The sequence below is a fragment of the Lasioglossum baleicum genome, chromosome 9 (assembly GCF_051020765.1).
Source record: "Lasioglossum baleicum chromosome 9, iyLasBale1, whole genome shotgun sequence".
Taxonomy (NCBI): Eukaryota; Metazoa; Arthropoda; class Insecta; order Hymenoptera; family Halictidae; genus Lasioglossum; species Lasioglossum baleicum.
Genome location: NC_134937.1, coordinates 6,006,028 through 6,028,108, shown reverse-complemented (window position 1 = coordinate 6,028,108; position 22,081 = coordinate 6,006,028). Strand labels below are relative to the sequence as shown.

Below are 22,081 nucleotides of genomic sequence, written 5' to 3'. Positions count from 1 at the left end.
TATATTCACCTCCTTATATGCTACAACTTTTGTTTGAAGAGTTTTTTCATATATACATAACTGACAGAGATATAATAGAGTTTATTTTAAGCGTTCGTAAATAATCTTGTAGAAGAAAGATGAACCAAAGTATCCAGGTGTTTAAGATACGTTTTAAATTTTATCTGAAATATATAATAATTGTATTTCTGATAATACTACAGTTTCTTAAATAGTTAATTCGAATATTTTTTAGAATTTTAGTTTTGAATGCCTTCCAAGTATAACTGTTCCGTCGTAAAGAACCGTAGTCCTTCAGAAAGTTTATATATCCTTTGTAAAGAATAGCAGCACGGAGATTTGCCTTTCGCACCATTTTATGACACGTTCGTGTTCAAACGTAAAGAATTGTATTCATTCGCAAAGAACCGTTGCACCGTGAGTCTCCGTCAAACCTTTATTTTATGACTAGCTCGGGACTATAAGGACCTTTTCGAAGATTAAGCAAACTAGCTATTTGGTTACCATCCTAGATGTGGCCCAAACATTTTATTTTTACGTATCTTGTAAACTTGCAACGCACCCTAAACTTGGTCCCCGTTAACGATTATCCTCGGCCATTAAAATACGGTCTTAAAAAACATCTGCGCCTAGTAAGTACGGTTTCAAGGTACCGAGACGCTTCATTATTACTCGAGTCAGGTATCGCCCCACTCTACCCTCGGGCTTACTCTCCCTTAGAATCATCGGTCGAAGACTTGAACAATTAAAGATGTCCTGATTGGAAAATCCAAAATCCAGCAAACCAATCAGGGTATCTTCTTGCTTATGACAATTGGTAAAAAGCCGCCCTCTCGATCCGTCTCGAGAGGAGCTTCGAAAGTCAAGTTCACGTTCAGTTCAGTCCAAGCACACGAACAAATTCGTGAGCCGACGCGTCCGCGAGCAAACAGTTAAGAGAACAGTACGTTCTGGTTCTGAGTCTTCGGCGTGGTGACATTCAAATACGTGGTGAAAGTAAATTTCAAATGGAAGGTACGAGGAAAAAATTATTTTTACTCGGGCACGCAGAAACCCAAATTATAGGTTCAAAATTGCCATCCAACGGGCAAGTTTTAAGAGTGCTATTTCACAATTTGCGCAATGTGAAATTGAGTGTTCGCGGTAGTGCTCACTTAGTTATCCAGGAAGTTGAAGTGTTTTGGCAGAAAGCCAGAATTCCCATGAAAGTACTTAAGACTTGCATCGAAAAATTGGAATCATTGTATAAAGAATGGGTGAGCTTGCATAAAAATTGCAAACGCCGTACTAAAATTCAAGAAGATCGTGAAAAGGAATTTGTCGACAAACTGGAAGATCTTTTTGATATTGCACATTCGAATGCATTAGAAACGATTCAAATAGAGGAAGACAAACTGTTTCTGTTAAGTCAACGGCAACGGGGACGTCCTGGTTCTATGATTGGAGCGGATCGTGCATTATATCGAAAAGAACTGAGAAAAGCGTTGCGACAGGAGCAAGAAGAATCTAGACTAGCAAAGTATAAGACAGACTCTGTGCCAGGTAAATATTCTTTTGCAGTTTGTTTTTAAAAGCCAAAATATTGATCATTATCTTAGACATAAATATTCTTTAGTCTTTATTTATATGTTGATATCTTTTAAATGTAGGTGAAACAATGGAAATGTCATCGTCCAGCGAAGAAGAGAACGTGTCAAGTCAGAATGACAATATTGAAATTGATATTCCTGTGGATGAACCTGGTCCAAGCAACCCTAAAAAGAGACGTGGTCAAAAAGCGTTCATTACGGATAAACTTGTTGCAACACTTGACAAGTGCAAAGTAAGCGATCGTGATGCTGTTCGTATAATAACAGCAACAGCACAAGCTCTTAATCATGACGTAGACGATTTGATTATCAATCGAACGTCTATTCGGCATCAACGCACGAGCATTCGAAAAAAACTCGCAGAGAAATATCGCGTAGCGTTCAAAAATTGTGAGCTTGGTGCTGTTACCCTACATTGGGATGGGAAACTGTTGCCAGCTTTAGAGAGTAAAGAGAAAATTGATCGATTGCCTATATTGATTACGTGCAGTGGTATTGAACAACTACTGGGAATTCCTGCACTTCTGTCCGGTAGTGGGAAAGATCAAGCCTCTGCAGTACATAATTTAGTAGAAGAATGGGATTTAGGTGAAAAAGTGCAAGCACTATGTTGTGATACAACCTCATCAAATATGGGACGTTTTCAAGGCACATGTGTTCTTCTTGAAAATCTATTCGAAAGACAATTGATATATTTTCCTTGTCGGCATCATATATACGAAATCATATTACGAAGTGTATATGATGAGAAATTGGAAAAATCATCGGGGCCAAATGTACCTATTTTTAAACATTTTCAAGCTGTTTGGCCCCAAATCAATAAAGCAAATTTTATAGCAGGAATTGAGGACGAGTACGTCTATCAATCTATTAACAATCTTACAGAAGTGCTGGAGTTTGCAATGCAAACTTTAAAAATCGAAAAGCAACCACGGGAAGATTATCGAGAATTCATAGAACTCGTAATTATTTTCTTAGGCGGAAAATGTGCCGAAAATTACGTTTTTCGAGCTCCGGGAGCTTTTCATCACGCTCGATGGATGGCCAAGGCCATATATTGTTTAAAAATATATTTATTTAGAAAGGAATTTACCTTGACCAGCGAAGAGGCCACTGGAATTCGCGACATTTGTATTTTCCTTGCAAATTTATACTTAAAAGCGTGGATACGAGCTCCATTTGCAATAGAGGCTCCGCGGCAAGATTTGGAGTTTCTACAAAATTTGTACGCTTACCATCAAGACGAAATAATAAGCCGTACTGCGCTGAAAAAATTAATTAATCATTTATGGTACTTGGCACCAGAAACGGCTGCATTGTCATTTTTTGATAGTGCCGTACCACATGAAACTAAAATACAAATGGTAGAAGCAATGAATGCCAGTGCAGAGAACGATGGCAAAGATAGTATAAAGAAATTTACAATCTGTCCAGATGATGTACACGAATATAGAGACAAAAAAATAAACCATTTCATTTCTCCACATTCCAAACGATTGTTTGAAAAATTTTTAATACCAACATCATTTTTAAGAAAAGATCCTTGTACATGGAATAATGACCCTGATTTCAAAATTGGGATGAACATAGTTCAAGGACTGAAAGTGGTCAATGATACCGCTGAACGGGGCGTTAAACTGATGGAAGATTATAATCAAATTTTATCAAGAAATGAAGAGGAAAAACAATATATACTACAAACTGTGATGGAATATCGAAAGCAGTATCCTGACGCCACAAAACAGAGTTTGTTAAAAGATTTTTAAAGATTTTTTAATAAAGAGAGAGAAACACCTGATCAATCCCTTCATGATTAATTTTCCTATTGTAGATTGGAGCGTATTAATGAATTTATTTATATATAATATCTCTGTCAGTTATGTATATATGAAAAAACTCTTCAAACAAAAGTTGTAGCATATAAGGAGGTGAATATAGCATCAGAGAAAAAATTTTTTTTTCAAGTTCATTTTTTCAAGTTTTCAAGGTCACGGATGTTTTTTCTATTAACAACTGATTATGCTATATATGGATTCTTACAGAGAAAAAAAAGACAAATTCAACGATATATTACAACGTATATTTATGTCAAGATTTAAAAAAAAAAAAATTTTCAAATTCGTTGAGCGCCGGTTTTCCATGATCCAATCGGCCCCAAATTTTTTCCAGATCATTTTCTCAACCGTTGTCACAATTCTGGGGGGACCCTTGGAAAAAATCTTGCAAAATAATTTTCACCAAGTATAGCTAAGGTCCACCCTAGTGTGTACTATCCAACCAAAAAGTGTGCTTTTCGTACTGTGGCACTAATATTTTATACAGTAAAGATTTTCTTCCTCTGTTAGAAAATGATTAAGAACGAAGACGTTTTAATCATTGTAGCTGCGAAGAAAACAATACGTCAAGGGGGTTAATACATTGTTAAGTGAAGACGCCAATTGGCACTGTCCATTTTACGAATGTTGTTGACCGAAGACAATAAATTTGCAAATTCTTTTCATGAAAATGACAAAATGATGTGCCCCGGTCCGTTTGGCCCATAGTATCAAAATCGTCACACAGTTACTTAATTTATGGCGATTAAATCAAACGAACGGATATTACATTACAAATAACAGAGAGATTAATGGGTCTACAAGAAGTACCACGAAAAATAATTTTTAAAAATTAATAAATATACTCATAAATCTGTCCTAGGCGTGATTAATTGTACAGTTATGAAAAAGGAGTTCAAACACGATCGTTTTCACTGTTCACGAATTCAACAAGTACGCAAGAATACATCGTATGAACGGGAAGAACTAAATGATTAGGATTACACGACAAAATTCATAAAATTCACCTGACTTTCTTTATGCTAAATACGCGAACGTTAATTGTTTTCCAAAGATCAGAGATCGAGCGAAGAATTTCTCCTTCAACTCTATAACAGCGATGACAAGTATATAAACTAGCAATTTTCACCTTTTTGTACCATCTCAATTATCACACTCCAACTATTTTTCCTGGAATTATTATTTGAACGAATATTATTAAGCTTCTCTTTGTACAGCGTAGTCATCGAGAAGATCATTAATGAATACACACAATGCAAACACAAACGCATAACATGCTTAAGAGCGTGCGTATTGTATTTATAAATATCTTTGATATACAATTACAACTAAACTTCAAAATAAGATGACGCTATATGAAATATTATTCTAAATACATGCATATACCAGCAGTCTATAATGAGTAGATTGCGTATCTTTATGCAAAATAACAATTCGATTAAAACGTATTTTTTCTTTTAATCAATTTAGTAATTAAAAATAATATTGTAGAATATGAATGTTCATATGTATGTTTTAATCCTAAATCATATATTTAGTCAATTTATTAAGTCAAAAATAATATTGTAGAATATTAATATTCACGTTCCAATCCTAAATCAATACAATATAATGTTTTAATATTACTGTTTTGTGAGTCAGCAATTCATTTTTGCCATAAATGCATAAAATGCACAGTTTGGTAATAAGACGATCATAACTAGACTGCGGATCTTTATGCATTTAATAGTAAAATTAAGTAGATGAAATTCAAAATTGTCGGAAAATTAAAAAATTGAACATGTCAGTATATGATTTCTCCTCTATTCAAATAATTAAGAGAAGAAATAGCATTCTATTTAGTTTCTCTTTCTTGCAACCGATGCAAACTATAAACCGGACAGATCAGGAAACAGAAAAATCCGGAATCTCCTCTATCAGAGCGATAATTCAAGCGTGGTACCACGGATAAAGTTACGAGATCGGTCCGTCATCGATACCACCTGCTGGTTCGAGGCTCGTTCGACCAAGTTATGTCGGCGTATCCACGAATTTTCCATTAGTCCCTAATTTTCCAAGACCCGTGGTTTGGCTTGGCTCGAACGAGTCCATGATAAAACGACGCTTTACACAACACTCGTTAGACCCAGGCCGTCTCATTTTTCTCGGCTCTCGGCGTGACGGAGAGTTTTTTCCCCGTCACGCGTGAAGTGTCGTTTAATCGGCGAGTAACGCACCCATGCGCATTAGCATTCGCTCGCAAATAGGAAAATGCGGTCTAATTGCTTGTGCGATGGAAGTTTACATAAACACACCCATTATTATCGACGCACGGCCGAAGACAAACGGCCAGGCCAGTAAATCAGTCGGCTACGGTCGCAGCCCGAATATCCCGCGTCGTATCGAAACTCAATTAAGCGCGCGCGGCGACTCGCCTAATCCTGCTCATTTAATATCCATCGGCCGCGGGACGGCTGCGCTTACAAGCCCATTACGCGTTATTTAGTGTCGCGCCGCCAACGGTGAAACTTTCCGTCGACGGAACTCGTCGCGATTAGGTCCCCGGACGACCGCCTATCCCCGTCGACGATTTAGTAGCATCTACCCCGGGTAATCGCTGTCGGATATAAACTTGTTCGCGCTATGATGAAGAGGGAGGCGAGCATACTTTGTACCCGAACCCTTCCCCCCTACTCGCGACCAACACGCGAACCGAGTGATTCAAAAAGAAGAAACGATCCGGGAGACGAAAACGTCTTGACTCGTTGGAATAGGGAAAAGCGATGTCGGAACGAGAATGGGAGAAGGAGCCGGGTAATAAGCAGGGTCGACGATGATGAGTGGCCGGTGCAAATTAGCCGGCGCGTAAAGTAACCACCCCCGTCGGAACGACGGTGAATAGCGGTCGGAACGACGCGACGCGACGGGGGCACAACATGCTACACACGGGATCGCTATACTATTCCAGCCTCGAGTGAAAAAGGCCCATCTCGTCGGTCGACCTTGCCAGCCAGTAATGAACGTCGCGTGCCGCGCGGCAGATCTGTCTCTCGGACGAGTAACCGAGGGTTGGCTCCCTCGTCTGTGTAAATTCACTATTAATTTTCGGCACCGACTGTATTGGTTTTCGGGTCCTGCAGGAATGCCTTTGAGCATGACAGGGTCTTAGGAATGTCGCGATCCAGTGATAGATGGCCCACGGTGCCGGGAACGTGTAACAAACTACTTGAAATCTTCATTATCGCGGACAGCTCGGACCTTCATCGCGATACACTAAATTTAAATGATTTGTCTCGTGCTGCGAACTCCTGTTTCATAAGAATCAGTGTAAACAAGGAATATTAAAGCACGAGTGTCTCCAATGTTTCTTAACATGTTCCGTGCTAAAACGTTTTTGATTGGTTTCTGATTTTTTCTTTCGCACTTGCTGAAATCAATTTTTCTAACTCTGCACTCGGTCTTATTAAGTATCTTCTTCGTTACAAAATGGGATGGGAAATTGAAGTTGCGTTTCTTCGTTTCTTCAGTTCAGTTAACTAAATTTTATTTCATACTCGATTTAATGTGATCTTAGAATAGAATCTTTATATCGTTCTATAACAAGAGAATTCATTCTTTATAGCGAACAAAGGTAGAACATGTTTATAATTTTTTACACAAAGTTATACAGAAGTTCAGAAGTCTACAGTTCTTTGGCAATAATTCAGCGCTCCTTCAAGTTTTGTGACGTATTGTCTTTTTCCTTTAGAAAATCAATGTGCCAACTTCATTCTCGGGGTGATCATTAGTGAATGTGATTAAATTGATTGTTGTCTCACCTTCCGTTGAAAGCGTTTACAAAGTCTCATAAACTCTATGAAATATTTCTCCTAGCTACAAGCGCGTTCTAGCTTCAAAAGTACATAGTAATCACACCTCAGTGAGTGATAGCAAATACCAGTGAAGTACTGTCGAGACTAAAATTGTGATAACGCGACTTCAAGAAAGTAAATAAGCGTCGGTGACAACGTTTCCAAGATTGAGACTCGGCACCGTTGACACTATGACCGCGAGAGTAACTAGATTGTCGCTCGGAGGTACGCAGCTGCAATTTCATTAGACTCCCAGCGCGGCGTTCCTCACGGTTGTTTCCGTGTTTGTGTTTTGCAGGAACGTAAATATCTTTGGATACGTGGAATCGTTTGCGATCTTTTGCAAACACCGTCAAGGCTGCGAGACACAAAAGTGCACCCGACATATCGAGACCGCCTGTCCCGCCAATTTAGCCGAACGATGAAATCGCGATCACGTAGCTGCCGCACCACCTTGCCAATCCCGTCGACGCTAAACGCGCCGGGAATCGCAGAGTCAAGTGCACAGGCTCGATGGAAAATGGAAATTTCCAATTAGAGGTGATCTAAAACGGGGCCGATTAATTAACGCGACGCAAACCACTAATCCAGCCCTTTAAACGACTGCTCGGACTTTGAACGCTCCTTTTTCTTACGTAGGAAATAAAAAGCCGAGACTGAGAGAACAGAAAGAAAATGTAACGAGCTGTGCTCAGAATAGAAGCTGAATAACTGACTACGAAATTGCGTTTTTCTATTAAACATGTCACGATTTCTTTGTATCCCAAATTTTCAAAAATTTAATAATTTAATTAAATGGAAAAAATTCCAAAATTTTTTCGAGGAGTCAATTAGCAATACCTATGCTTCATTTAGAGCACAGTTTCGTTCTAAAAAGCTATTTTCATTGTTCATCAGGTTACTTAAACCCCAAAACTGATATTTAATAAACCTCCTAATTTCCATACATAAAAATATCTTCGTTTTTACAAGTTTTCTCCTCCTTCTCCTCGATTCGTATAAAATTTTACTTAACCCCGTTTCTTATAGCCGTTGCAATTTTTGCCGTTCTGAACATCGTGCTTCAGGATCTTATTGTATAAGACGACCCTGATTGCATGAAAATCTTATTTTGACAACACAGGAAATATTTTGCAATTTCAGAACGTGTTACGCGAATTCGCAGGGAGATCCGCTGTGCTACGCGTCAGAATAATGCGTACGCAAACCGTGTACGCATTTCCGGAATTTTGTTATTGTCGCATTCTACCGATCCAGCACGCACGAGCCACGACGAAACGTTGAATCATCGTTTTTTCAACGTCGATTGTATTACGAATTTCAGGGCCACGCTTGTCTCCACAAAAGCTCAATATTTAGATCACTACTATTTACTATAAAAAAGAAACGTGATGTTAATTATACTTGTGCATTCGCGAGCATTCGTGCTCTTTTTCATTGAACAGTTTCATTACGAGGAGGAAGATGAATATACATTACAGAATAAAATGTAATAAATAGACAGCGGATTTTATGTACTTATGACAAAAATGAGTAGGTGTAATTTAAAACGCGGTAGAACATTTCTTCTAATAAATTAGGGTGTAGATTAAGAATAGAATAAGAGTATGTACGTATAGATTTTCATACATACGGTATAAAAGTATCAACAATTAAGTATTCAACATTTTTGCTTGCTTAGAAATGTTCTGTTGATGTTAATACGTGAGACGGCCGTAAACCAAGCTCTTCTGGCTGAGACAATTGAGATTAACACTAGAACTACCGGATGAGACAAAATGACTTGTTCCTGATCTGTTTGTTGTACCAAAACTGGTACGAAATCTAAATAAGTGCAATTTTGTCATTATTATAAGGCAATTGCGTTTAGTGCTCCGTAGTTCTAGTGTTAATAAATAAATAATAAAGCAAAAATAGTGCTGCCGAAAAGAAGAATTTAAGGGAAAGAAGTGTTACAGGTTACTACAGGATATCTCTGAATCCAAACAAAATCGATGGCTTTCTCCTAGCAAAAATATGTAAGGCAGGCTCTATGAAACCTCAAATGATGAAGTAAATACTACGTGCACGAGGAACTGTGGGAAGTAATTACTGTTGTACATAACTTTTCTGTAATTATCCAGATAACGAATTCAAGAGTGTAAACGCGATTACCATTGAGGGGGAAACAGGTGTTGAAAAAAGCACGACAGGAAAGGAATGTCTGTGGCGCTGCCTTGATCGCGGCCTGCTGTTCCGTTCAGTTTCCATTTACTGGTTCTTAGGGATGTTTTAGAGTCGATGCTACTGATAGTATGTCAGCCACTGTATCGCAATTAGTGACGTTAACAGGCCCGCGGATCTCTATGCAAATTTCGAATGACAAGTGTTACACATTTTGTTATTGCCACAGAGCATTTCCGTCGAGTAAAAACAACCAGCGAACGTTGTTAAACTACACTAAAGCCACTCGTTTCTTGCACGCCTGCATGTTCGAACATGCTTTTCGCAGGCATAAAATCCGCAGTTAATTAATGACTCCAGAAGCGATAGAGTATCTCACCTAATATCAGTGGCATCGGTTTTAAAGCCGATTCCAAAGAACCAGTAAATGGAATCGTAACGGCGTCACTCGCAATAATCAATGAACGGCGCAAAAGTGGATAAGACGGTATTCGATTAACCACAGGCGAGTTTAGGCTTATTCAACTTGGCCTTCGAGGCGTCAACTGCAGGATGCGCCAGATCCTCTTCCCATCGGCAAGATCAGCCATGTTAGTGAAATTCAGGAAGAAAAGAAACAACGTGATACAAACATCTGGGGAATGTTTATATAACACATTTTTTGTCGATCTCGCTGGCGGAACAGGCCGGGAGCGTTCGAGCCGGAAAACCTGGTGCACCCTGTGCATTATGCAGATTAACTCGTCTCTGAAAGACTCGCTGGTTTCGCAGCAAGGCGCGAGCGATTCGATCTCTAATCGTCGCCGGATCTCGGGAACGGAGCGGATTCGAGAACGCATTGAAAACGGCGCGGCGAGGCGGACTGGAACGGTCCGCGGCGGTTTTTCCCCCGGTGTTCTCATGCTAATCGATGCCGGGTATGATTTACTCGGCCCGCGGAAAGAAAACGTTCAATGGTACGATAAATATTTGTCGATCCGGTAAAACGGAACGGGGCGGCGTCGGGAGCAGGCAGCGGGGACCGTAAACGTGAAATATACTAGAGTTTATGGGATTATCCGCGGCGGAATCGGCCGGGAGAGCACACGGCTCTGCTGCCGCAGTTTCTGTATACCGCAACACGCGACGCGTCCTACATAAATCACCGGCGGACATCGAAAGAGCCTTTTGAAATTATATGGCTCTCGACCAGTCGAGTCTCTCCCTCTCTTTCTCTCTCTCTCTCTCTCTGTCTCTCTCTTGGTCCCGCGGATTTTCAAACCTCCTCCGAGCGATATCACCGTATCTAGATATCAGATCGCACCGAGTCATTGACTGCGACCGGCCACTACGCACCGTGCACCTTCTTCCTTCCCGTCGTCGTCGATGCGTTTTCTTTACCCGGTTCCCTTACCCGCATTTTTCAGCGACCCGATGCCACTGGACCGGAAACGCGTTCGACGGGACGCTTCCTGGATTGGAAAACTTTCCGTCGTTGTCGAAACAACTTTCGCGCCTTCGCACGCTGCCTGAACACCCGAAGAAAGGAACTTCGGTCTTTTCGGGCCGCGGAACTTTCCAGGATTCGTGGAAACCGCGAAATCGAGCGGCGAATAATTAATTTGAATTCTTTAGTGTACTGGGTGGCGGTTACAACTGCGGTCGATTGTAGCTCTAATTCGCGCGAAGGTGGACGATTTTTTTAAAGGTGCAAGAGAAGTTCATTGAAGGACCTCCACAGTGTTGTATTTGTTGATACTGCAACAGAGATCTTTCTCTATGTTCGTTAATATTAGGTGTGCAAATAAGTTCCTTCCCCTTTATTTTCTACGATCATAACTTTTGACTGATATCGAATGACTTGCCGATTTTGGTGCCATCTGAAAGAGCGTTCCTTTAGTTTTAGTTTTAAGAAGAATCGTGATGAGCGCTCTAAGAGTTTCCAGTCCTATGCAGTCCTATTCAGTGCGAAACAGGTTAGGGAATCAGCTGTTGAAGCTACTTGTGAGATGGTTTGTGCGGCACTGGAAGAGAATGCTGTTTCTTACAGAACATGCAAGAAATGGTACCGAAGATTTAAAGCCAGAAATTTTAATTTGGAAGACGACGATCGTTCAGGTGGACTGAGAAAGTTCGATGACTGTGAATTAGAGGAATTGCTCAACGAAAATCTGACCCAGACGCAAGAAGAATTGGCAGAAAGATTGGGAATTGCATCTCAGTAATAAAATCTTAAATTTGGAAAAAAGGGGAAAGAACTTATTTGCACACCTAATATACTGCGGATCTTTCTTAAATCGTCTGAATGTTTTCACTGTTTTAAATTATGTCCACCCATTTCTGTCACAAATGCATAAAATTCGCAGTCTACTCATTAACAATAGAACTACAGAATTTATTCAACAAATTAATTAATTTCGTTGGACATATACTATGATAAGAATCTCTAAATACCTAATTAAATATGATCTTGCCATTTTTAGGCAATTAGTATGGCAGGGATGAATTGGCAAATTAAGTACATACAAATTGTGATTTATACTGAAAAGAGCTTCTTGCTGAGGAATACCAAAAATCTTGTAATATGGATCAGAGCTATACGCCACATACTAGATCATAGGCAATGCAATCATCGGCATTGTGTCGCGGAATCGAATCGAACACGAGTGCACATAACGTGTAGACGGACGCTGGTCAGGAGGAACGTAAATCAATACGAGATAATCTTTGCTCGGACATTCAATACAAGCGGCGTGGGCGTTCAAGGCATCGTCAAGCGTATCCTTTCAGTCTATGAAAACAACATCGCGCGATACAGTTCAGGATCTCGGAGAAGCGATCCTTACGCCTTCCATAGAGTTACGAAATTAAATCTCACGGTGAGGACCAGTAATCGTCCCAGGCCGGATGGAAAAGGGTAGAAAAAGATGCCGTCAAATGGATCGTGCTGATTAAACGAACAGTGTCTCTCATACCTACTAAAATGACGCCAGAACGTGGCAACGGAATGATGAATCCGATGCACACACTGCATCGATTTAATTCGATCACCCAAGTTTATCTTCTATTTCCAATAAATAATTTTTGGAAATATTTCGTACGTTAGAAGCATTACAATTCTATATATTACGTTACACAAAGGGTTTTCCAATAAGAGCTACTTTGCAATAAAGCAGATTTGGATTTAGAAATTTTCGTAAATCTTAGTTGTAACATACATTGTGATTGGTTACAATTATGTATGAAGCACAATGTCGGCAAATTATAATAATATTTAATTGACCATTGACCACCATTAATGAAACATTTCTTCGAATTTTAGTGAGTAAACTGCGAACCTCCATGTAAAATAAAAATCGTCTGGATCTGTTGTAAGATACAGGAGGCAGTCGAGCAGTCGAACGTTTTCATCGATGTCGTTCATTTCATTCTTTGATCATTCTACTGTTTCAAATCGCAACTACTCGTGTCCGCCACGAACGCATAAAATTCGTAGCCTATCGGTTTCTGAAGATCTTTGAAGCCAACGAATTCGATGGAACGAGGCGAAGACCATCATCATCTCTGGCTCGGTCCACCGGGTTCGCACCTGTGTTTGTGCTCGTAGAAACCGAGAGGGTTACCGTTAGACAAGAGTAGGGATCGTTGCGCCCAAACAAATCAATCTTATTACCGGCGGAGTTATTGGAACATGATAAATGAAGGACCAGCCGCAATGTCGAGAGGCCTCCGTTAAAACGCCAGAAGCAGGGGGAGAGAGCGAGGGAGAGATCGAGCGAGAGAAGAGGAGAGAGACGAAGAGCGAGGTTCCGGGAGGGACAGACAGAGAGAAAGACACGTAAGGATGGATGGACGCGGATGGAGAAGGTATTATATGGCGAGTATGGTCGCGGTGAGGCGAGTTTTTATCGTGGCCGCCATCTGCCGACCGATCGTCATTACCGCGCTAAGTAATCCTTCGTACGATTGTATGTGCCACGCCAGGAGCATGCTACGGCCGCGCCACTGCACCTCGTTACGAACGCGTATCCTCCATTTTTTCGCGGGCAAAACGCGTCGATTCGTTCTTGCCCGAGAACGCACACCTCGGGACCGCGGGATCGAGAAACCACCGTAGATCGCGATTTACGAGGCGAACGCCGTAGCGGACGCTCGCCGAAATGAGCTGCTCAAGGTGATCGATTCGAGGAAACTCAGATATCGGGGAACGTAATCAGAAATCGCCGGTAAAAACTCCCGGAGACCGTTGGAACAACTCTACGACCGTGATTGATGACGTGCGTTTTCGAAACTCGAGGACCGTTTCCGCGTCGATTCGCGAAATCAACGCGTTGGTATCGTGCGAATTTCAAGCCTTCAGGAAGTCTAGACTTCTGGAGTATGTATTTAGACTGTGAAATTAATCCTCTGTAGCTTCGTGGAACTTTGAGGACATAACTACGCTTTTAACCATTTTAGGAAAATAATTTATCAACGTATCTACATAAATACTCTGAATTCTTCCATAGATTCATATTTTACTTAATCAATATTTAAAATCTGCAGTATTCCGATCACATACCGATACATCAATGTTTCTGAGTCTTTTATATGGATTTGTATAAATTTATTTAACGTAGATAAATTTATGTTGACCTTAGTTAACCTTAGTTAATATAACACCACTGTCAACATCCTATAACTTTTCTTCTGGGAAAAGTGTCATGCATGTACAGTAATGTACACGTATAGCTACGAATTAGCAGGGTGCTCATATGCTAAATCAATTAACTCAAATACTACTAGCATAGAAAGTAGAGAAAATCGAGGAAATAAATATACTTTCATTTTTAAATGTTCTTTCCATATTTGTCGATCAGTGGTGTTAAAGAAATTAAAAATTTGTTTCCTGCGTTTTCACAGGAAGATGTAAGAAAACACAAATGGCGGATGATAGATTTGACCTGTGAACGAGCCACATAACGAAAAGTGGACGGACCTGTCTAATAAATATTTTCCGCAGGTCCCATCAAACGCGTTCAGTATGTCAGTCAGGATTAACCGGCAGGCATAAAGCACGCGATAAAGGATCGCGGAATGAGTCGATCGGGATCGCATGCGAAGAAAATTCATTACTAGAGTTTCTTCTCCGCCCACGAGAATCTTTTCCGGTCGTTGGTCAGCTGCCGACTCACCGCGCGGAACGATTAAACGGTTCGCTGGAATCGCATTAGTCCGAATGGTATGGTACAATGCCGGAAAATCAGTATACGTATTCGCATGGCTACTAAGCTCTCGAAGCGAAGAGGATCGAGAGTCATTTCGAACGCGCGGGAGTTTGAAGACGCGTAGCGGAAACCGATTTATCCATGCCGATCGTGTCGATTGGTCAACGTAGCTCGGCTGCTATCGCGCCGGAGGCACTAACCTTTTCTTGGACGTCTCGATCTCGCCCGTTTTACGGTTTTATCGCGCGACGGATTAACCGATCCTTTTCGCCGCTCGTAAGTTTCCGCGCGAAGAAACGCGGTTTGATTGCCGCAATAAAAGCGTTTCGCGTGGTTTCCTTTCGTGCGCTCTCGGTGTACAAGGCGCGCAACCCGGACGGCAGCACCAGCAAGAAAAAACAGAGGAACGGTCGTGCAAGAACGAAGGAGAATCGAATACCCGCGATTCCCCGTCAAGGATCGGTTAGCCAGCCCGGGGCGGAGAGAGAGAGAAGAGGCACGGAATTCTGGGCTGCGCCCACGACGACGATACAATGTGTAGCGGGAAAAACGGCTCGATCAACGCGCCCGGCACGGTGCGGTGACCGCGGTACGCCGCAATGCGCGAAATTTTTGCCGCGATAAAAATCAATCGAACAAGACACTTCCTCGAGCATGCCTGCGCGGGACAAACCGCAAAGCGAGATACGCAGGCGGATCTTCCGTGCCATTCGCCTCTCGATCGCTCGTCGATCGTTTCGATCGCGCTCGACACCGTGAAATTTGTACACAGTAGTGCTCGTCTAAAAGCTACAATCTGCGCGGTTGAATTTATACGACTCAGCCCTGCTCTTCTCCCACGGCTCATTTGACAACGATAGGAAACAGGAAAGGTGTCTCGAAAATTTAACTGCTGGCTCCTGAACTGGTGTAAATCTAACCCTTTGGAATGGAAATATTCCAGATCGGAAGAAATGTTTAATTTTCCAGTTAAAATAGTTACAGGGTACTTCAAACTTTAGAGAACCCCAAGTGCGCACCAAGCATTGTATCGTTTGAAGAACATAGTACCACAAATGTGCAGGGAAAAAGATGATGTACGTGTGCCACTGATGATTCAAAAATAGTTCCTTTCGAACGTGAACGTGTTATATAGAACATGGCGAATCGTGGGCTCCATCCTGAACATTATTAGTTAGCATACAAAGAAGATGAAGCGCAAGATTTCAAACAGATACATTTTTCATAGCTCAGGATCCAAGTGAGGATCCCAGGAAATTTAAAGTCACTGCAAAAGTTTCACAGTCCGAGCAACAACGACTCCGGGGCTAAGGAACATGACAATTCTTGCACTGTTACAAGACCCACTTCTTAGCGCCAGACTAATTCCACCAACAGGTGAATCCATAGGCTACGGTGATCCGAACAGTAGACCGTATCAAAGCGATAATTACGAGCTCGATAACAGCCGAGACCAGTAATTAACCGGGGATTCCCGCCGCGTAACGTTGCAACGAACTTATTGTGCTGAAGCACGCGGTGCCATTTTAATTCCGCAATATTCATCTCGGCGCAGCGCAGATATATACTCGTAGCAACAGCCGACTTAATGAGAGACTCGGTGTTTAATTTGTTGTGGGCGAGAGTGTGACTGTTGCAGGTGTAGTAAACGAGAGTCCCTAGGACTAGGTTTCCACAGGATTTCTGGTGATAAGGGTGCCTAACGCTCTCTGTAAATTGCTAATTGGTGATGGTCCGTCAAACAATCGATACTTTAGTACACTAATGCTTAACAGTTTAACAACGCTCCTCACTCTCGTTTTCAGAACGAGACGATACTCGAAACATTTATTTCTGTGAAAACTATAATTTCTCTATTCTAGACTATCAAACGCAATTACGATCAACCACACGTTCAAGATAATTGAATAATTCAACGATTGGGATTACATTGTGTCTAGTTAGTAATTTTATAGGCAAAGAAAATTTATATTTAAGAGAAACGTATAATTTACATATATTTAGTCGACTCTGTTTAACATGGTCAACACGAATCTCGCTAGATTATTGTAAGCACAGGTGGTAAAGAAAAAAGGAAAACGTTCATTGGCAACCTTTCTTATGCTTTTCTAGAACGTGAAACGATGTTTGAAAAAATAAAAGCAACACTTAGTTAAGAATAGTTAGCAAGAACTAAAGCAAGTATGCACGACTACAAAATATTCAAGCAATAAATCTCGCTAACAATTTTCAGAAATCGGAAACAGTGTGAAATGAGAGTAAACGAACACAAGGGTGTTTACCAGTCTCCCTTTTCAAGTGAACTGTCTACAAACGGCGGGGAAAGGAGAAGATCGCTTTAAAGTATCGATAGCGGTAGGTCAGCAAGCAGCCGATATCGAATCGGTTCGAAAATACACGCACGTGTTGAGTTCGAGCCGATTCTAAATGATCGCTGACCCATCGCTAGTCGCAAAGTGTCGCGAACAAGCTCTTACCGACCATTAACTCTTTAAGTATTACTGACGCATCCATGCGTCCAGTAAAAAGTTACCAGCACGGACTATTTCCATACAGATTGTTTATCAATCTTTTCCATTTCCCGCGTGCTGTGGTCAGAATTATCAGTGTACGAGATGGATACATGTATCTATACATATTGCGTACAATCAATAGACTGGAGATTAAAACAATTTAAGAATACCGATATATTATTTTCATCTTGTTGAAACGATCACACAGAAAGATTGACAGTTTTATTTGGCTCCTGATTGTTACAACTGATGCAGATAATTTTGATTTGTCTAGTTATTAGACTAAGTCCTTTATACATTTATGACACAAACGAGTAGATCAAATTCTAGACAGTAGAAATATTTGAGAAAGCACTTGTATTATTCCCGACGTATTAAAATAATGGAGAAAAGAAATAAATGTGTGTGTGGCTCTCCTGTCTCTTGCAATAAATGTAGACAATTCTTATGTAGAATAAAAATTGTCTGCAATAATTGCAAGATGCAGAAGCTACGTTGATATTTATCACTTTTCAATAGTCTTTTCAAATTCTTCAAATAGTTTTACTATTATGTATTCTACCTACCCTTTTTTATCATTGATGTATAAAATCCGCAGTCTACTAATAACCAATCATCTGAGTTCCCATCAATAATAAAGCACTCCGTTCCCAGCAATGGCAACCGCTGGGGGTGACTCGGCCGAGAATATGTATTGCTCAAAAGCATTGTTCGCCGCTTTCGGGTAGCCCGTTTCTTTTGTTCCCGCACGCGCGGCAAGAAACGCGACCATTGAAGAAGCAGCGGAGAAAGGAAATTAGCGCTCGGTTATCTGATAATTAGTCGCGGCATTTAACTCACCGGCCGACGATTCGATACTTTGTCGACCGTGCGCCGCAACGGCAGGAGGAATTTTAAAAATACACGAACGCCCGATAAATATCGTGCCGTGAGGTAGCGACGAAGTTCGCGACAGCGACGGTTAAAAATAATTCCACTCGCAGGATCGATCGATATATTCCGCCGGTGTGGAGGGAAAGACCGACGGATAGGGAAGAAAAAAATCGGCGGAAGCGACGCGACGTGGCGGAGGCGCGACGCAGTCTCGGACGACGACGTGTAATTAAAACACGTTAATTCGAGTCAATTAAACCGAACGCTTACGAAATCGCGGCCGCCGCAGCACGCTGGCCCGTATTCTTAATTACCTACGCCCACGAACGTATTTCTTCTTCGCCGGCCGGCCGTCTTACCCTGTGCCGCGATCAAAAAGTCACCCGAGATAATTAAACACCGACCGGGACTCGGCTATCGTGGTTTTATCGTCGAAGACCGTGTGAACGAAATTTTATCGATTCTTCAGTATTAGGGTGAATTTTAAACGTTTTCAGTGATTACATCACGCAGGAAGAATGCTTTCAACGATTTCATGGTAGCCATGAAGACCCATTGAAATTCTTACGCATACATATTTCTATATATTTTTGAACTCTACTGCCATGAGAGGGATGAATTACAATTAGAATATATGTGGAGCATTCGTACCTCTAGCTCTGGGTCAAACTCGGCCCAATCCCCAATAAAGTGTATCCAATTTAAGCCTTGTGCGAACATCCACAGCTAATTATTTACAACGTTCAATAACATTATCAAATTTTCATGATGCAACAATTTTGATATCTACAATAAAGCCTCCGGCGCAGGGTTAATAACAAAACGGTTAATTTGGTAATCTAAGGTGAATAAAAGGTAAATTCAAAGAAGGTAAATTTGTCCCTTGATGTTCCATTAACATGATAGTGAAAAATCTATGTGCTGGAAAGCCAGATAATTAACTTTATAAATTTCTCATTTAAAAATGAAAACCAAAGATAAAACGAGAAGTGTAGAACATATTTATATATTTATTCACTCTCAATGGAACATGCATCAGGCTGACACGATGGGCGGAAGAGGGTTAAAACTGTGCAAGCAATATATAAGAAATTAGAAACACGAGTGTATTCTTCATTCTTCCACGAGGAAATAGAGAGTCTCGTATCTTCGAGTACTTAAACCGTTATCAGCGAACCGCGGATGCCTATACATTTATAGCGTTTTCTGACGTTAAGACGCAGTAAAATAATGATATTAAGGAAACTGTGCATTACATGTAATCTTTCTGAAAGCAAAGGAGCCAGAGAATCAAATATATACTCTCCATTTTTAGAATTCAATGTCCGTAATAGAGAATCTGCATAAAGATTCGCACTGTGGTTACCACCAGTGCTACAGGAAGCGATTAAAATCCATTCTCGAAAGATTAGATGAATTATCCATCGTTATTCCGACTGGTAACTTTGTAATTTTTGTAAAGTAAAACATGTAAGATTCTTTTCCATTGCGATAGGCCGCGAGATTTGAATTTCATCCCTGGTTTCTCCGAATCGCGAGCTTCACGTACGCGTGACGCTCATAATTTTGCAGTTTACATGATGAGAGATAGAAGTTGCGCGAAGTCAATTAATTAAGAGCACAATGTGTAACATAATGTTCATGGAATCTGTTGCGCCTGTAACTTCCTTTCGCTCGAGGGATCAGAAATCCCATACCGGAGTTCTAAGACATTAATAATCGCGTAGCTTACGTTGCATGGAGAAACGCGGTTGGTACGCTTAATGATAGATTCATGGGAGTAATTGCGCGGCTTTGGGCCACGGAAATCGTGAAAGGATCGTCGCGTCGGTAGACATCGCAACAAGTTATTTTTCTGTGTATACCTGTTGTTGGAAAACTTTATTTTATTAACTAAGATGACTTTATTTATTCAATGCAAATAAAGATATAAACTGTATTGAGAGAGAAATAAGGTAAAGCTAATGCTGTAGCGTAAAATATGCTGTGATGTGTTCTGTACTGTATTAGAGCGACGACTGACTGGTTCGTCCCTGGAAAAACCTTTGGTCCCTTTTCTTAAGTGGGGGTGTCATAAACCACTTGGGCCAGGCAACGAAATCTCTGCTCCTACGGTCGAAGTCGCACCATAGCCTGTCTTTGTATAATATTATCGTTAGATTCCAACACCTGTCTAAAAAGTGTGTGTACAGAAAAAATTAACACACCATCTTCGTCACATAACAATCCTAATAGCCGAGCGATATTTCAGAAACGGACGAATCAAAAAATGAGTAACTACTACCAAAGTCTTTACGTTCAATGCCTAACAACGCTGTATGAGTACATAAATCAAAATAATAAAATTGGTACACTGTTGTTCATATTCCAATAGCTCGATAGAAGAAGAAAAATCGTATTTTGGCCAACTTTTCGAGGCGAATACTCCGCTGTGCGTCGTCCCGAGAGGATCACAAGGACGAAAGGAAGGAAGGACTGCGGTCAGACACCTAAAACACGAAGGACCGAGGGCGGGTTGAAGCCGAGCGCGCAGTAGACACGCAATTCCGGACAGGTGCCACACGCTGGGGCGCCCACCATACCCGGTTAATGGGATCTCGCCGGTTTCGCCGTCTTTCTGCACCACGAGTCGTTGCGATAACCGTCGCATAAAGTCGGCACATTATTGCGTTATAGGTTTCCGCGGCGTATCGCGCGATATTACGGCTGTTCCACGGAGCCACGTAATGGTGGCCCCACGCGACGTCCTCCTCGCTCGACGTTCCCCAAGGAATGCCTGGCCTCCGACGACTCCTTCGATCCCTGCCTCTCCAAATTGGCAGAAATAAACGCGCACGAACAAGGAAAAAACGCGCAGGATGGCTTAGAATAATGTTTCCCCTGATCATCTTTTTGCCCGACCCCCTCCCACCCCCGAATAGACCCGAAATAATTTATAGCTAATCATACGGAAGAGTTATCTGCCGCTTTCATCACAAATTCGTAAAATTTTCGAGAATTGAATCGAAACTTCGGAAGACCCATGTTACATTTTTGACGAAGTTAACAGTCTAGTAAGATTCTACAGTCTCTAAAGATCGTTTTGATGTACACGTGTTGCTAACAAACCGTGGCCAATCAAGATAAAGTACAAGAAGGATATATGTACGTCTCAGCGTTGACGTAGATAGCGTTGATGACGAACTTTACTGGAGCATACATGTAATTAAAACGATCTTAAGACATGTTCTTCAGATTTGAATAAAAATATTTTTTGCCTCAGAGAGTTACCAATAAGCTTTTTGATGACTAAACTGTATGTAAAAGAAGCTCGATAATTGTCTTTTAATAGTTCGTTGTCGCATTATGATAATTCTAAACATTTCTTGAATTATAAATGAAGTTGATCTTCGATTCTAAAAAGACTATTAGAAAATTACTAGAGTTAATAAGAATATACAAATGCATGTTGAAATGATTTAAAGCCGACACAATTGAATAAATCGTTATAGTTGCAGGCAAAAGCAAAAGTATTGGTACAGTTTAATATTAAATCGAATATAATGCAGGAATTATTTTCAACTACAGTATAGTCATTTTTAGCGAGGACCGACATATTCGTCCATAACTGTGCAAGAACTCGTTCTACTACAAAGTCAAGAAGCAGATCCAACAAAAAAGTCTTCATCACTTTTCTCCAATTAGATAAAAAGAAGGGTAAACTTTGGGGTGGGGGCGTAAGGCTCGCGCCTTAAGTCAAGTCGATACCGAAAGCTCAGATACCGGCGAGTCAGAATAAGATAGCATCACTCCGCCAGCCTAATCAGTTAAATGTAGAATTCGAACGGATTTCGATAAGCGTTATCTGGAGGCGTCTGAATTTTCGGCGAAAATAGAAACACGTCTGTCTGTAACGGAGATCGATCGAGGTTGGAGGATGTGTTGGATAAGTGTGGAAACGCGACGATGAGAAATCGGGACAAGCCACGAGTGGACAATGCTTTCACGCCGATAATTTAGGAGATAACCTGTCCGCGGATTTCGGAATGTTAAGTAGCGTCGTGGGAGTCGCGCGACGAACATCGTCCTAAGAGTTTAGGCCCGTGGTCGGTT

The 22,081-nt window shown here is 41.1% G+C and overlaps 1 protein-coding gene across 4 annotated transcripts in view; it reads right to left on the bottom strand.

Annotated features, from left to right (window-relative positions):
* Klu (zinc finger protein klumpfuss) overlaps positions 1 to 22,081 on the bottom strand; it is a 109,784-nt gene that overhangs the window by 52,377 nt on the left and 35,326 nt on the right. The gene's annotated exons all lie outside the window — the stretch shown is intronic.